Below are 12137 nucleotides of genomic sequence, written 5' to 3'. Positions count from 1 at the left end.
CTGGCAGTTCAGGCTGGACTGTTCCCATATGGTGCAGGGTCAAGACTGATTTGCATATGGCTGGGCCCAAACTGGAATGGCATGGTGAGCAAAAAAATGATGGATTTAGGCCCAGATCTCTGTACTGGGGTGAATGTATGACATTGTTCTGCATTCTGTCCATCAATTGTCCTTTTGCATTTGTCACCCCGAGTGGGACAGGTATGCCCAGACATGGGTCTCGTGCTCTCCATGCCACTGGAGTCAAGCTATTCTGGCTGATGAGGGCTGAAAGCCCGAAACCGGTTGTAGGATGCTTGTTTCCAGTCCATGGAGGACCTGGCCTGGCAGTTCGGGCTGGACTGTTCCCATCGGGCGCAGGGTCAAGACTGATTTGCATATGGCTGGGTCCAAACTGGAATGGCATGGTGAGCAAAAAAATGATGGATTTAGGCCCAGATCTCTGTACTGGGGTGAATGTATGACATTGTTCTGCATTCTGTCCATCAATTGTTCTTTTCCATTTGTCACCCCGAGTGGGACGGGTATGCCCATACGTGGGTCTCGTGCTCGCCATGCCACTGGAGTCAAGCTATCCTGGCTGTTGAGAGCTGAAAGCCCAAAACCAGTCCTAGGCTGCTTGTTTCCGGTCCAGGGAAGACTTGACCTGGCAGTTCAGGCTGGACTGTTCCCTATATGGTGCAGGGTCAAGACTGATTTGCATATGGCTGGGTCCAAACTGGAATGGCATGGTGAGCAAAAAAATGATGGATTTAGGCCCAGATCTCTGTACTGGGGTGAATGTATGACATTGTTCTGCATTCTGTCCATCAATTGTCCTTTTGCATTTGTCACCCCGAGTGGGACAGGTATGCCCAGACATGGGTCTCGTGCTCTCCATGCCACTGGAGTCAAGCTATTCTGGCTGATGAGGGCTGAAAGCCTGAAACCGGTCGTAGGATGCTTGTTTCCAGTCCATGGAGGACCTGGCCTGGCAGTTCGGGCTGGACTGTTCCCATCGGGCGCAGGGTCAAGACTGATTTGCATATGGCTGGGTCCAAACTGGAATGGCATGGTGAGCAAAAAAATGATGGATTTAGGCCCAGATCTCTGTACTGGGGTGAATGTATGACATTGTTCTGAATTCTGTCCATCAATTGTTCTTGTGCATTTGTCACCTCGAGTGGGGCGGGTATGCCCAGACGTGGGTCCCGTGCTCTCCATGCCACTGGAGACAAGCTATCCTGGCTGTTGAGGGCTGAAAGCCCGAAACCAGACATAGGATGCTTGTTTCCGGTGCAGGGAGGACTTGACCTGGCAGTTCGGGCTGTACTGTTCCCATATGGTGCAGGGTCAAGACTGATTTGCATATGGCTGGGTCCAAACTGGAATGCCATGGTGAGCAAAAAAATGATGGATTTAGGCCCAGATCTCTGTACTGGGGTGAATGTATGACATTGTTTTGCATTCTGTCCATCAATTATCCTTTTGCGTTTGTCACCCTGAGTGGGACAGGTACGCCCAGACATGGGTCTCGTGCTCTCCATGCCACTGGAGTCAAGCTATCCTGGCTGATGGGGACTGAAAGCCTGAAACCGGTCCTAGGATGCTTGTGTCCAGTCCAGGGAGGACCTAGCCTGGCAGTTCGGGCTGGACTGTTCCCATTGGGCTCAGGGTCAAAATTGATTTGCATATAGCTGGGTCCAAACTGGAATGGCATAGTGAGCAAAAAAACTATGGATTTAGACCCAGATCTCTGTACTGGGGTGAATGTATGACATTGTTCTGCATTCTGTCCATCAATTGTTCTTTTGCATTTGTCACCCCGAGTGGGACGGGTATGCCCAGACGTGGGTCCCTTGCTCTCCATGCCACTGGAGTCAAGCTAACCTGGCTGATAAGGGCTGAAAGCCCGAACCCGGTCCTAGGATGCTTGTTTTCAGTCCAGGGAGGACCTGGCCTGGCAGTTCGGGCTGGACTGTTCCCATTCCGCGCAGGGTCAAGACTGATTTGCATATGCTGGGTCCAAACTGGAATGGCATGGTGAGCAAAACAACGATGGATTTAGGCCCAGATGTCTGTACTGCGGTGAATGTATGACTGTGTTCTGCATTCTGTCCATCAATTGTTCTTTTGCTGATTAAAGTCTCAGCATTTTTGTAAACTTCAATAAGTGTTTCTGTGTCTTTTAGGGGTGAAATAACACATGCAAAGAAGCCTATACATATTAGACTACCTCTGTTTCACACTACATGCTCTGTAAATGTTTATAAAAGGAGCTGCTTAGATCATTTTCTGCTCATCATACAGTGCAGACGGGTGTGCAACTGAGTGTTTCTGTGCTTTTGAGACACCTGCCTAGCAAACACATCCATGGTTCTGCGACTGATCAATACCTGCTTCACAACTGTCATATAACATGGGAAACTACAAACATTACTGAGACATGGTACCAGTTAACCATTCAAATTTCATAGAATACGCTTCTAGTTTCAAGCACAGGTATCAGAATGTACAACCTATTTGCAATCTTCAGTTCAGTTCAATTATATAGACTTCAATACAGATTCCTACATTTGGTAACATGTTTTAAACCACGCATTTCTGTAATGCTTCTGAAATTTAATACATAGTGCATCTCAAAGTAAAAAAAAATTAAAATCTCTGAAGCACTGCTACACCATACACACCTTACACATGTCTAATTTACTTTTGAATCCTGTTGCAGAATGTGAAAATATCACAAAGTCTTAAATAATTTTATTTCCACACAATAAATGTGATGCACGGTAAAGCCGGTTTTGGGAAGATTTCAGGGTATGAAATAAATCAGAGTAAAATGGTTATAATGGTTTGGAACATCAACACACAGGTAGAATGTGTGAAAAAGGAAATGAGATATTTGGGCATTAGAATAGTGCAGAATATAGAACAAATTCCTGAAACCAGTTTTCTTAAGATCAATAAGGAAATCGGGAAACTGCTGCTGGGATGGTCGCACTTGTCATTATCTATTTATGGGAGAGTCAATATTATCAAAATGACCATCCTTCCAAAAATTACTTTTTTATTCCAACACATTCCGATGGCTTTCAAGGAAGAGTGGCTCAAAAAGACCCAGTCTAAAATCATCAGCTTTATATGGGCCTCTAAAGGAGTGCGCATTTCCTGGAGAAAACTTCGACGACAATATGAGAAAGGAGGATTGAAGCTGCCAGATTTATCTTACTACGCTTGGGTGTTCCTGCTAAAAGGAGGGACAAGTTTATTTAAAGCACCAGAGGAGTCAGAAACTGGAAAAATGTATAAAGCAATGTTAAATGATGTAAAAGGAGGAGATTTTGACTTTATACATAAATACGGGGACCCTCGTTATTTTAAAAAGATTCGACTAAAAACTTTGCAGGGATTAGCTATAACTTGGTATAAAGTTAGAAGGGAATTAAAAATCAATTATTATAGTGGTTTGGCGCCAATCTTTAATTTACCAGGAACCCCAGAATGGGCGAAGGACTGTTTGGCGCAGCCACTAAAAGAAGCTGGAATACTTACTTGGAGCCTTGTGATGAAAAACTGAGTTTTAATATCATGGAAAGTGGGCCAAGTATTAACTAATGGGCGACTATCAAGATTTAAATATCTTCAAATGTTATCCAAATTTGGAAATGGAGCTGTGCCAAAATGTCCTAAATGTGGTAAAGTGAGAGGCGATGATATCCATATGTTTTTAGAATGCCCGTTGATTCAAGGCTTTTGGCTGGAAGTAAGTATTACAATCTCGGTAATACTTGGCGAAACGCTCCAGGTAACCAAAAAATAAAAATAAACTGATTTTCCTCCTTATGTTACTTGCCTGTAGGGAATATGTAAGAATTGGGTGAAAGCGACTCTTCCGAATAAAATAGAATGGTTGGCCTCAATACAGCATACAAATGCATTAGACAGAGTTTGTAAAAGTAAGCGAAACAATTTCTGGAATCCATATGAGAACTGGGTAGAATCACTTATATAAAAGACAGATGATTAGGCCTCTATGTAATATTGCCAAAGTACTCTGACAGTGGCACACAAGGGTCATGATGGAATAGCTACCGATGGGTGAGTAAAGATTGCGAGATGTAGAGTGATCCGTCCCAGTATATAAGATGACTGGGTGGTTTCCATTCATTTCAGATGGGATCTAAGAGTCGACCTCTGGTATACTTGGGCAATGAGGAAAAAAAAATGTGATGCACCACTCTCGATAAGGAAAAAAAAGTAATGGCAAATTTTCCCTCTCGTTTTCCACACAAATGAATGTAAGTAACTAATCAAAATACTCCCTTGCTTTTTTCAAACTCCAAAACCACTTTCTTTTGGATACTCACACTAACCCTTTAATACTCTCTTCTGAAAGAGCTCAATCTGGTTCTGTAACTTAGCGGAGTCGCAACGCCACCACGGTACCCCAGTGAGACTTCGCAACAGATTTGCGAACCCCTACGGGAATTCCAAAAGCTATTTCCAATAATACTAGTATTGTTTTTTTAAAACATACCACTTCTAAACATAGTACTGGTTTGAGAAAACTTAATTTATGAGTATATAACATTGATATAACATTTCATTCTATATTTTAAAACCACAGTTTACTTTAAACCCTTCCCCAATAGTACTTCATATTTTCTTCCATAGCAACACTTTTTGCAACATTCAACTGTACCAGTAGGTCAAATGTTCACCATATTGTTCAATGCAGCACACTAGCTTCCAAATCCAAATAACAGGTGTGAGTGATTATTGCAAATGTTAGCTTATCTATTCTACTGTACCTTTCAAACTTGTCTCCATAAACAATCAGAAAAATACTTGTTTTCCAAAGTAACACGCAACCTATTTTTAAGCACACAATGTTTATTAACAGCCAAATACTTATCTGATTTTTCTTAAACAACATTCTGTCTACCATTTTAGATAATTTTCATTATACTAACTGACTTACTCAGCTACAGACGTCTTTTGATTCCTTCCACAAATCCCATCAAAATGCTTACAGTCTGGATTGTAGGGCACAGCTCTGCTTTCTGAGGCAAAGGTATGGTGAACACAGAGGTGTTGACAAAGACCTAGGTTTGCATAATGTGGATATTAAATGGTTTGCACAGAGAGGATTAAAGTAACACCAATTGATGCCTTTGGTTGAAACCTTTTTGCATTTCCAAACCCTGACCTCATGATTGTGCACTGTGGTGGCAATGACCTAGGCACACTGATTGGGGTAGGATTGAAAATTATAATCAATGATACCTTTGCACAACTGATGTTGCTTTTCCCCCACACTGTCTTTGTATTCTAATATATGCAAAAGACAGAAATGAAAGTGGTCAAATCAATTCTGTCCACAGTTTGACAAAGGTAGGAAACATATTAATGAAGCTGTTTCTGCTTACCTGAGAGACCCTAACATGGGATCTATCTAAAACAACAATCTATGTTTTGAGATGCATTACATCTGCAGAAGTGATGGAGTTCACTTCACAGATGAAGGGAACAGGGTGTTGCTCAACAACCTCAAGCTCTGCATCCATACTTAAATATAGCTGCAACAAAGTTATAATGAGCACAACGGCTCTTCTTAGAGCCACCCTATAATCCAACAGTGAAAGGTACATATTTTCAACACATATACTTTTTATAAATATTTGTGAACCCATCGCGAATCCTAAAAACAAAAGCACAAATTCAATGAACAGCAACACATTTCACTTTTTTGAGTATATTTTTTAATTTATATATTTTAAACTGCTTTCTAACTCTCTTAATTGGAATTTGACTATGTACTACTCTCTCCGTAGCTCTCTAATAAACTTCAAAACTGTAACAGTGCCTGTGTAATTATTTGATAGTTATTTATTTAGGGTATATATGCGATGACACCGCAAATTTACACTGGGGTTGCGCTGAGTGCCGCAATGAAGTTGCGAGTTGCGACTCCCACACCTGAGAAAAAAATACTATTATCAATGCCTGTCCTCCTCTCTTCCAATATTTGCCCCAGGGACCTGCTCATTTTCATTCTTAAAAGTAAACTGCCCCCCCTTACTTGGGCTACTTTTGGCCCCTTGGACCATATCCCGGGGTCTGCTTTCATGAATGTTTTTTATTTTTAAGAGAGGAGGGCCATGTGGCCCTCCTCCTAAGGCCTATTTCAGCCCTGGGGACACCATCCTCCATGATTGGCTTTACTCATTTATATTTTCAAAGAAGGGGTGGCCGCGTGGCACTCCTCCCATTTGGAAAATAGCACTGGGGAGGTGGTAGTCCCTGGGGCTGTGTGGTGGGGCTAGACCCCACACACATTATTTTCATATATAGCCCTGGGGAGGTGGTGGTCCCCGGGGCAGCGGGTGGAGGCTCCCACGCATTTAGAAAATGTAGCCGCGGGGAGGTCCCTTTCACACAGTTTTCTGTGTGAAAGGGGCACATATTTACAAGGCCATGAAAAGCCACTGACAGATTTCATTACAAGAACGGAGGCTACATTATGCATAAACCTTTTAATGCGTCTCTAAGCAGCCGCATACATCATAATTAAAAGGTTCCATAAAGAACATTCATAACAAATAAAGGGCATGAGCCAACAAGAGACTGCCTCTTTTAAATGCGGCTCTGAGCAGATAGGTTGGCTTTCCTTGTTACCTTATCTTTAATGTTATTATTTGGCATTATTTGGTGATATTTTGTGGTTTGGGCTATTTTTCCCTCCCTCCTCTTTCCCATCTACCTCCATACTGATTTCCAATTTATGGAAATCCCCTTACCTTCCTTCCCTTTGGTCTATCTTTAGACCTAGGTTGGTTTAAGTATATACACATTGATTATTAAACTGCTTGTATGTGTACACCCTTTTCCTAAAGGTGTTTTCTTTCAGCTGCGTAAGTATTCGCCGTTTTTTATCGATATTTCAATGTTAGCTGTTTTTTTGTAGATATTTCACTGTTATTTTACCGTAAAAGTTGCCACTTGCCTTGCCCCTTTTTCGGATCCTTCTTTAAGATGATCTCCCCCCTCGTTTGACGTCCTCGTGCATTTAATCGCATTTATGATTTTTTTGCCTGCTGTATAATGATCGCGCTCCAAGCGCGAGTACAGCTTGCATGCTGATTAAAGGAAAGGTCCTCGGCGGCACGTAAGCGCGTTTCCTAGGTCCTTTCCTCCCCCTAGAGACGAGCATTATTGCAATTGCTGGCGCGTGATGCCGGTTTCCATGGCACTAGAGATGCAGCTGATCGCGAGCAATTTCGAGTTCGTTACTCGACCTTTGCGATCAGCAGTGCCTCGTTGGAAACGCAAGTCTTTGGGTTTAAACCCTAATTTTAACTTTAGTTGGATTTATTTAGCCTTCTGTGAACTAAAAAAAAAGAGCCTCATTTGTTTTAAGCTCCGCCTCTTCCATTTACACAATATAAAAAAAAAAAGAGGCCTTAATTGTTTTGACTTCAGCCTCTCCTATTTATAAACACTCATGTCTGAGTCGGATTCTGAGGGTGCTTCTGCCCCTACTCCCAATGTTGAGGGTGAACGTTTTAATAGAGTATTAAATGATGAAGTGCAATCCTGCATGCGTAATTCCTTGAGGAAGGTGATCTCTTCTAAGAGGTCTATCTCTCCTGATGAGGATGAGTTTAATGAAGGTCATTGTATTGATATTGACGATCTGAGGGGTAAAAGAGTGAAAAAGGTTAAAAAAAATTCGCCCCTAAGAGCACTGTGGGAGGTCCTCGCAACTCACAATATCTGGGAGGCCCCTGCACCTCAAGACATCTTGGTGTTCTTCGCGGCATGACTCATCATGGTGTCCATCGCGGCACGACTTATTACGGTGTCCCTCGCGGTACAAGATACCCTGGTGTCCTTAGTGGCACACAATATCCGAGTGCTCATGACCTTATGCTTGAGAATGATCTCAGAGATGATAATTCCTCGGACACACCCGACGAATATGTCCTTGATTTTAATGATGACTACGATGAAGAGCTTTTTAACCCTCTAGAATCTTCTTCTGGTCCAAAAGATACCATTCTTGACCCTCTGGGGGAGGAAATGTTTTCTCCCCTCAATATTAAACACCCTAGGAGTTCTGAATGGTGGCCTCACGAGCACGTGGCAAAATTCATTAATAAATGGTTGAGATTTCCTCTTGAGCGCAACACTCGCAACATCCTGCGAGCTGAGTGCTCAAGACCTTCCAATGATGAAAAGGTCTGGCAAACTCCTAATTTGGACTCTGAATTGATAAAATTCCTTTTTAAACTTGGACGGGATCCTCGCAGAGGCATGGAGAGGTCCCTCAAGGTTTGTCACGACCGTGTCCTGGATGTCCTAGGTCCTTTGACTAGACTTATCGATGCAGCGGAGGAGAGCCATCTCAATGGTACCCCCCTTAATATTTACTTAATCAGAGGCTGGAGCCAGAAAGCTTTAATTCTCCTTGGGAAGGCTAATGCCAGCTTGAATGCTGAAAGACGTAGAGTTGTGCTAACCAAGATAAATCCGAAGCTTTCGGACATGGCCGACAAGGAGACCTCTCAAAATCCTAAAGGTCTACTGTTTGGTGAAGATCTCATAAAAACTCTCGGCAAATATGTGTCTACCTTTACGGCTTTGGAAAAAGCCCAACAGAACATGCGTAAGGTTTTTAATAACAACCTTTTTGCTCGGGCCAGAAGAAGGGGCCTCTCTTCCGGCCGGTTTAACCAAAGGCCCTCCTCAAGATCAAGAGGTTTCGGAAGAGGCTTTCAGCAGTTCAACAACTCGCAGTTCTTTCCCCAGAGAGGACGTGGCATGCGCTCAAGAGGATATAGATCACGCGGCCAATACTCCACCGACGTCACAACAAGTGAGTACTCTCACCCCTCCTTCCCCTCTTTCTTTCCCCTCAGAGGTGGGAGGGAGACTCAGGTTCTTTTTTCAGAACTGGGGAAAGATCACTCAAGATCTTTGGGTCTTGAACAACGTCAGAGGTTTCAAAATAGACTTCACAGAGATTCCGACTCAGTCTTTTCTTCCAAAAAATTTCAGATCCCCTCAGAACAGCAGAAAATAATAGAGGAAGAGATCTCTTCCATGCTCAAGAAAGGTGCGATCTTAGAAGTCTCCCTAGAGGAACTCAGGTTCATAAGCACCCTTTTCCTCATAGAGAAAAAGGACAAAGGGTGGAGACCTGTTATAAACTTAAAATATCTAAACAAATTCTTGGTGTACAGGCACTTCAAAATTGAAGGGATTCACCTTGTGAGGGATCTTCTTTTGGAAGGAGATTGGCTAGTAAAACTAGACCTGAAAGATGCCTACTTCACCATTCCTATGGCCGAAATTCACCAACCCTTTCTCCAATTTCTTTGGAAAGATCGATTGTACCAGTTCAAAGCCCTTCCTTTTGGTCTTTCTTCAGCCCCTTGGTGTTTTACCAAGGTTATGAGACCAATCGCCTCCTTTCTAAGAGAAAGAGGAATACGTTTGATCATCTCTCTAGACGTCATTCTAATTATGTCTCAGGAACTTTCTCAAATCTCTCAAGAACAGTTATGGACCTCCTAGAAAATTTAGGGTTCATCATCAACAAGGAAAGATCAGTCTTGACTCCTTCAAGGTCGATGGAATTTTTGGGGTTCACTGTGGATACATCCAAATGTCTCCTTCTTCTCCCCTGCAAAAAAATTACCAAAATCAAAAAAGAAATTCGTCGTGTCCTGAAACTCCAAGAGCTTCCCCTCAGGGAACTCGCAAGACTCCTCGGTCTTCTCTCTTCCTCTATCCAAGGAATATTCCCTGGACCTCTGAAGTATCGAGCCCTCCAGAGAGTGAAAGCGAGGGCTCTAAGATCCGGTCTTTGGTACGAGGATCACATCTCCCTAGACCTGGATGCCAGGCTGGAACTGAACTGGTGGCTAGAAAACCTGGAAGCTTGGAATGGAAAATCGATTTTCGGTGCGAAACCCGAATTCGTTTTGGAGTCAGATGCCAGCATGCATGGCTGGGGAGCCTGCCTTCTCAACCAGAATACCGGTGGAACGTGGTCGCTGGAAGAATCCTCTCAACACATAAATTATTTGGAACTCACAGCTGGTCTTTACGCTTTGATGAGTTTCAAACACTCCCTGCAGGGAAGATCGGTCGTTTTGAAGACAGACAACATTTCTGCGGTGGCCTATACCTATACCTATAGGTGGCACCAAGTCTGCGGACCTTTCGAACCTGGCAAAAAAACTTTGGATGTTCTGCCTAGAACACAAAATTGCTCTAAAAGCAGAATACCTTCCAGGGAAAGCGAACATCTCAGCAGACTGGAACTCGAGATTCCTCAAAGATCACAGCGATTGGAAACTCGACATTACCATTTCCAACTGTCTGAATATGGTTTGGGGACCCTTGGAAATAGATCTTTTCGCAAGCATATTAACTTTTCAACTGGAAAAATACTACAGTTGGATGCCCGATCCCGGAGCTCTAGCCATGAACGCCTTTCTCCAACCCTGGAAGGATCTAAGGGCTTATGCCTTTCCCCCCTTTGCCATGATCCAGATAGTCTTACAGAAAGCGAGAATCAATCAATGCTCCCTTGTTCTAGTGACTCCCTTCTGGCCCTCTCAGGCTTGGTTCCCAACAGATCTGGAGCTGGCTTGCGACACTCCCTTCCTAATCCCTTGCCTAGATCATCTCCTAACAGGCGTAGATGGCGAAATTCATCCTCTAATACAGACAGGGAGTTTGAGCCTTCTTGCTTGGAGAGTGTCAGGAGATCAAACGAGGTCTCAGGACTTTCGTCTACAGCTTCAACTCTCCTCTCATAATCATGGTCTCCAGGAACCCACTACAGATATAACAACATCTGGAGAACCTGGGTTCCTTGGTGCGTGGAAAGGAACCTGGATTCCCTTGAGGCACCTATTGTTGACGTAGTTAATTTCCTATGTGAACAATTTGATAGAGGTCTTAGCTATAGAACCATCAATTGCTATAGATCTGCTATTTCCGCTGGTCATATTCTTGTGAATGGTAAAACGGTAGGTAAGAATGTTATCATTTGTAGAGTTATGAAGAGCATCCGTTTAAGAAGACCCCCAAAGCCAAAGAATGATTCTCTTTGGGATGTTAATTTGATTTTAGACCTGTTTTCTTCTTGGCCTGATAACACTTCCCTTAACAGGAAACCTCTCTCTATCAAACTTGCCTCTCTTCTTTGACTTATTTCCTGTAGAAGAGTCTCCGATGTTAAAGCTCTAGACATCTCCTTTAGGTCCTACAACATGTTTGGTGTGAAGTTCGAAATTTATAGAAGAACTAAATCTATGTCCGATTCTATTTTCTATCCCCGCTTTGACTCCTGTCCTAAGCTTTGTGTTGTTGATTGTTTGAAGGAGTGCGACCACAGAATGTCTCTTCTTCAACCTCCTGATGTCAATCAGTTACTTATTTCCTTTGTTAGACCTCATAAAGCTATTTCCTCTACTTCCATTGCTAGGTGGGTAAAACAGCTATGAGCTTAGCAGGCATTGATTTACGTAAGTTTCAGGCTCACTCTCTTAGAGGTGCTATGGCCAGCAAATCGCTCTGGTCTGGTGGTAAGCTTGACGATATTCTTAAAGCTGCTGATTGGTCAAATGCTAGCACCTTTGCTTGACATTACTGTAAACCTATAGAACATATGTCTGATGTTGTTTTACAAAGCTACCATCATGCATAATGTAGCCTCCGTTCTTGTAATTAAATTGCGATTCTCCTATTACCATGACTAGAGAATCTGGATTTCATTAAAGACACGGAGGCTCACATTATCCCACCCATCCCTTCCTGGGATGTGATGTGATCTTTTATCTGTTTACTATGTTTACAGCTATGTTTTACCTTTTGAGATGACTTACAACTAACTTATTGCTTTTTTGTATTCTTTGTGATGCAATGTTATTATCTTGTCCTTTTAGTTTGGTTTGTTCCAAATTTACATCTTTTCTCCTTTTCAGATAATCCTTCTTAATTTCGAGTTGCTTGGATCCTTGTGCAGTTTCGCCATCTTCGGATTTTTCAAGCTGAAGTTCTTCTGAACTTATTCGAATATTTTAGAGTTTATTGTTCTTTTATGGATTTCTCTCTATTTCCACATTTAAAAGAGGCAGTCT

This window comes from Lissotriton helveticus, chromosome 6 (genome assembly GCF_964261635.1).
Source record: "Lissotriton helveticus chromosome 6, aLisHel1.1, whole genome shotgun sequence".
Lineage (NCBI taxonomy): Eukaryota > Metazoa > Chordata > Amphibia > Caudata > Salamandridae > Lissotriton > Lissotriton helveticus.
The sequence above is the reverse complement of the archived record's forward strand: the minus strand, read 5'-3'. Positions refer to the sequence as shown.